This window comes from Aplysia californica, unplaced genomic scaffold (genome assembly GCF_000002075.1).
Source record: "Aplysia californica isolate F4 #8 unplaced genomic scaffold, AplCal3.0 scaffold00102, whole genome shotgun sequence".
NCBI classification, from domain to species: domain Eukaryota; kingdom Metazoa; phylum Mollusca; class Gastropoda; order Aplysiida; family Aplysiidae; genus Aplysia; species Aplysia californica.
In genome coordinates, this window is record NW_004797372.1 from 378150 (window position 1) to 384113 (window position 5964).

Here is a 5964-nt window from a genome sequence, read left to right on the forward strand (position 1 = left end):
AGAGAGAGAGAGAGAGAGGGGGTTGGGAGTCAGATGGATTTCCTCTTATGTCCCCGATGGAGAATCTTAATCAGCGTCAAAGTAATTACTCAAATGATAACAAAACTAGATACCCTGCCTGGAAATATAACACTCTGAAGAAACATAATCTTGTCCATCAACTGTAGACTTTTAAATTTCCATTTCGGTATAGATTTCTCTCCTACGTGAGGTTAAATGTGTATGTCCCCGAAGAAAGATCCCAATTGTTGACAAAGCTATTTTTGAGCTATTGGGTGAACAAGCCACATTAAGTTCCATCAGAAAATGTACATTTACCCATTTCATTATGGTGAGAAAAAATATGATAGTGGTATTTCATTTCTTGAATTTGGAAGACACAGTAGAATATTAATTGAAGGGATCATGATACGTGCATATCCGGCTGCAACACTGTATATGTTTCATGACATGGTGGAATCAGGCGTTCGTCAATTTTTGGGCGCATGGGGTTATCGGTATCATCTTAAAGCTTTGCCTTTATTTCCGTTTTAAAAAAATCCATCTATGTTGAATAAAAGTCGATATATTTACGATTGAAGGAGTTCATGGTTTCCTGGTTTCAGAGATAAAATTAGCTAGAACATGGCCGCCAATATTTGGTAACGTCCATAGCCTGAGAGTCCTTTAATCGATGTTTTTCAGTAAAATTCACGTAAAAATGTGTTTTTAAATAGCAACAAAAGGTGTTGAGATTTTAAAAAATAAATCAGAAAACAATTGCCCATCGACAAAAAGATGCCGATTTTTAAAATTTCATTATTTTGACTAGCGCCTAATTTCACAATGATGCCTGACACATTATGTTTCTCCTATCGTGAAGACCAAAGTCAGAGGCAATCTGGTAGAAACAGGCTGGCCAAGGGAAGTTGTGTGCCTTCTGGGAAAGCTGCATAGACATTTATTATAACAATATCGTAGACTGTGCACAGTAATGTATTTCCGGTTCACTCACTGTGGAATGCACCATTAAATTTGAGCTAACTTTAAGTGAAGGTCGAGGGGGAAGGTTCAAGGTGCCACATGCATTTGACTGTTGCGAAACAGGTTTTATATGGCACGATAATGGAAATTAAAACTGCTGGTGTTAAATAAGACAAACATACAGAAAAAAAATACCAGAGGAAAAGTAAAGAAGTAGGACCTACCAGTGGCGCCATCCAACCACCAGCATTAGTAATATACTGTCGGGGAATAACAACACGTCGGCCTTGTGCCAAAACTGACTAACCCCAGCCGGGTAAATTTTACAGGAGAAGGAAAAAAACTGATCTATTTCAAAACAAGGGTGTGTAACGATAAACTAATGCTTTAAACACCCTTAAACACACTATACCGAAAAACTGCTGACCTGTTGTTCCTTACAAAATCGTTTTTAACGAAACTGTGTGGGTTGGACGGTTAGGTCGCTCAAATTATAATGTGTCTGATTTAGAGACAATAGTATTAAAAAGGAGATTGGATCTTGTGGAGAGAGAGAGAGAGAGAGAGAGAGAGAGAGAGAGAGAGAGAGAGAGAGAGAGAGAGAGAGAGAGGGAGAGATAGAGAGAAAGAGACAGACAGACAGACAGACAGACAGACAGACAGACAGACAGACAGACAGACAGACAGACAGACAGACAGACAGACAGACAGACAGACAGACAGACAGACATTTGAATTATATAAAAATTGGTTACGAAAAGGTTGGAAAACAAATATAACTACTCTGTTATTCACAGTTCATATTAAATAGTGCTCGTCCCCAAAACTAACCCGAATCAAGTGGACTGGTGCATAAAACACTGGCAATAATACACCATTCAACACCATTTACAGGTAATAAAGCTGTGCCACAAGAGAAAGAGACAAAGAGACAAAGAGACAAACGAACACACTCACACCTGTGCAGACGCAGGAAAACATAAAGAACACACACACACACACACACACACACACACACACACACACAAGCGTGCACGCACACGCACACACACACACACACACACACACACACACACACACTCACTCACACACACACACACACATACACACACACAAAGAGCGAGAGAGAGAGAGAGAGAAAGAGAGAGAGAGAGAGAGAGAGAGAGAGAGAGAGAGAAAGGGAAAGAGAAAGAGAGAAGGAGAGAGGGAGAGAGAAAGACAGAAAGAGAGAGGGGTAGGGGGTGGGGTGGAGGGGAGCCGTTTCCCTCTGTCTTCATTTTTGAAGCCGAATCCCATATACATGTACAAAACTGTAAAAAAGTTGACAATATGGTCACTTCAGGAGACGTCTTCAATTGCACTGTGGCATATGGTGTGAAGATGGGGGCGTGGAAAGGCTATAAATTGGACTTCCTTCTTTCTATACTTCTTGAACGTAGCGAGACTTGACTCAAGCAATGTTTTTCTCTTGCTCATCTTTTGTGTAACGACATTGTGGAATTAGGTTCTCGTCAAAACAATGAAATTGAAGAAATCAACATTTTTACTTCTCGCTGAGCAATTTTTATCGATACTTTTTTTCTCGGCACCCCTTAAGTCCATGTAAGAACAAAAATTTTGAGCGAGTTTTACTGAAAAACATTAGTAAAATTCACAAAGTAAAATTTCCAGTTCCCACGGACACTCAAGCTTTGGAAGTCAATAACCTTTGGCGGCCATTTTCTCGTTAATTTTACCTCTAACAACAGGTGACCCCCAACTCATTCAATCACAGATATCTTGAGTTCCATTCCATATAAATGGGTATGTTTTCCTTAAAAAAAACAGACAAATAAAAAGGCTTTAAGATAATACCAATAACTCTATATGTCCTAAATTTCACGAGCGCCTAATTCCACCATGTCGTGATAATTTTGTGTAATAATTAATTCGCTGACGATACATGATTGACGCTGCTATGGTTTGATCCCAGTTTTGTTGACGTCAGAGATCTTAACATTTTTGATTAAATTTCTATCAGACCACGCTTTGCGCACGTAGCATGGTCTCCATGTTAATAATTGTTCCGCGAAGAAAGCAGCAGATCATATGTCTGTCGTAATTTCAATCTGAATCTGCGGAGATCGGCAAAGCTGCATCCTTCGAAACATGATTAAGGCAATGCAATTCTCTGAAGTCGTTGCGCTTATAGAAACTACGGAATAAGACGTGACCACGAAAGATGGCATGGTGGCTGCGTGTACTTCAGCTCATTAACTTTTTGGGGTCGAAGTGGACATACATCGCTACCCTAGAATTACAAAGTTCGACCTGATCTGTGGACGTCCGAGTCTTACGAGGAGCAGATGTCGAATCAGACCACCATTTGATCGTAGGAAAGATGAAACTGAAACTGAGAAGGTATACACAAATCACAACTGGAAGTCGTCAAAAGTATGAAGTGAGCCTTCTGAAAGACGGAGTAAAGAAGAATAAATTCAAGTTGGAACTGAAGAACAGATTTCAAGCCCTTCAAGATCTGGATGAAAATGGAGTAAACGAACACTGGAAAAAAATAAAGAGACAGTAAATGCAACTTGCCAGAGCACAGTAGGACCTAAAGGCAACACCAGGAAGGAATGGATTTCACAGGACTCTCTTGACAAAGTCAAAAGAAGAAGAGAGCTGAAGGCCTAAGTCAACAACAGCCATACGCGAACAGAGAAACTCGCTGCACAACAAGAGTACACCGAAGTAAACCGGGAGGTAAAGAATTCCATCAAGAAGGACAAGAATACCTACATGAATGGCCTGGCCGAAAATACAGAGAAAGCAGCAACAGACGGACACTTGCGGGCCGTACACTAGACAACAAAAACTCTTTCACGTAGGTTCAGCTAGCCCACTCTAATCGATGGGGAGAACACTTTGATCAACTTTTGAACAGACCACCCCCCAGAAAGCAAACTAGAAATCCTTCCAGCCAAAAATGACCCCATCACCCCCCCCCCCTAAGTTACGGAACCACATTCGAGAGAGGAAATTGCTGCAGTTATAACATCACTGAAGTCCCACAAGGTAGCTAGGCCCGATCATATACATGTACATTTACCACCAGAAACTCTTAAGGAAGACTAAGATACATCTGTAGAAATTCTCTATGCTCTGTTTAAAAAGGTTTGGCAAGAGGAGGAAATACCATCAGACTGGAAGGAAAGCCACCTAATCAAGCTGTCAAAGAAGGGACATCTCAGCAATTGTAACAACTACAGAGGCATAACACTCATTGTCCTTCCATATATGGGAAAGTCTTTGACAGGATACTCCTGAAAGAAATCAAGCTGGCAACAGACGAGAAGCTCCGAGGAAACCAGGCAGGATCCGCAAGAACCGATCATTGTATACCAGATCGCTACTCTGCACATCATTGTTGAACAATCGCTTGAATGGAACTCAGACTTGAGGTCAACTTCATTGATTATAAAAAGGTATTTGACAGGTGGACAGGGAAAATCTGTGGAAACTCATGAGGCATCATGGAATACCTGACAAAAGTGTCAAGCTTGTGAAGGCCACCTATGATGGAACAAACAGCCAAGTCCTCCGCGAAGGACAGCTCTCAGAACCATTCCACGCACAGACAAAAGTACAACAAGGATGCCTGCTCTCACCTTTTCTCTTCACACTGGCAATTGAGTGGGTCATGAAAGAAGCCACCAGAGGCAAGAGTAATGCAGCAACTCTTTAGGGGGGGGGGGCTACACCTGAAGGCTATCTCGCTTATTACAAGACCAAATTTTACCAAATTTCACACATATACCAAGCATAGTAAAGAGTCTTAAAATCCGCAACCAAATTTGAGGAAAAAAGTTTCGTTTCCATGGATACGGCGGCCATAAAATTTTTGCATGCCTTTTAACAAACATGAGATCGAAAGATTTTGTTTTTGTTTTTGACCTAAACGGGTAAGAACATTTTTAATTAACTTTTTCCCAAGGTAGCTTTTAAGTTTGCCAAAAATCCGTGAAAATGCACACTCCAGACACCACCAACTAAAATCTATTCTACATATAAAAAATTCAACTGACAAATTTTAAGTATTATATCTTCTCTTCATTATTCCTATTACCTCTTTTCAATTTGTGAAAATTTCAAGAAGATTGGATGAAAAATGGTGGAGTTCTTCAAAAAAGTATAGACCAAAGTCGCGTTTTGAGAAAGCGGCCGCTAAAGAAAAATTAAATATTGACTTTATGAGGAAATGGAGGTGACAAACATGCCCAGTAAGGGAAACAATACGGTTTTGAGGGGTTCTTATGCGATGAAATAGTTGTAGGAGAGGTTGAGGAAGATAAAAATGCCTACAACTCAAATTTCATAACTTTGAGCCGAATCCGGACTGAACTGTCAGAAAACGGAAGACACCACGTTTTGTTTTTTTCTTTTTTACGTCATTCATCATAACGTCACGCTCATACTTATGAGATAATTGCCAAAGTCATTTTGGCCGATTTGGAATTTTTTGGTTCGGAAATGACGCGTAGTTTCATCTTGGTAATATCGTTCACTTGGGCAAAAGAATAAACCAGATATAAAACCAACTGAGTGTACCAAAATTCAAGCGTTTCACGGTGCCAATTGTTCGAAAGAAACAGTTTTGCTCATCTTCTCAAAATGGCTAAAATTGACATTGGAATTCATCTGATGACCGTGACGATAAGTATCTTCTGATTTAGCCTGTGTTCGACTGTTTCCTCACAATATCAAATCCTCATTCTTTTCTCAATATTTTGGTTGGAAATACGAGATCACAGTTTAAAACTAATCTTTTTCTGAATGAAAACTAAGACAACGTATGCATATTTCCAACTAAACTTGCTGCCACAAAGTAGGCCTACGACTTGTCAGAGTTAATCTTTGACTGAGGCCACTTTATCAAAATAGATCAGACCAACACTGATATAACACAAAGAAAAACGTGATCAGGCGCAAAGGAACATCGCAGTAAGGCCCTACGCTGCG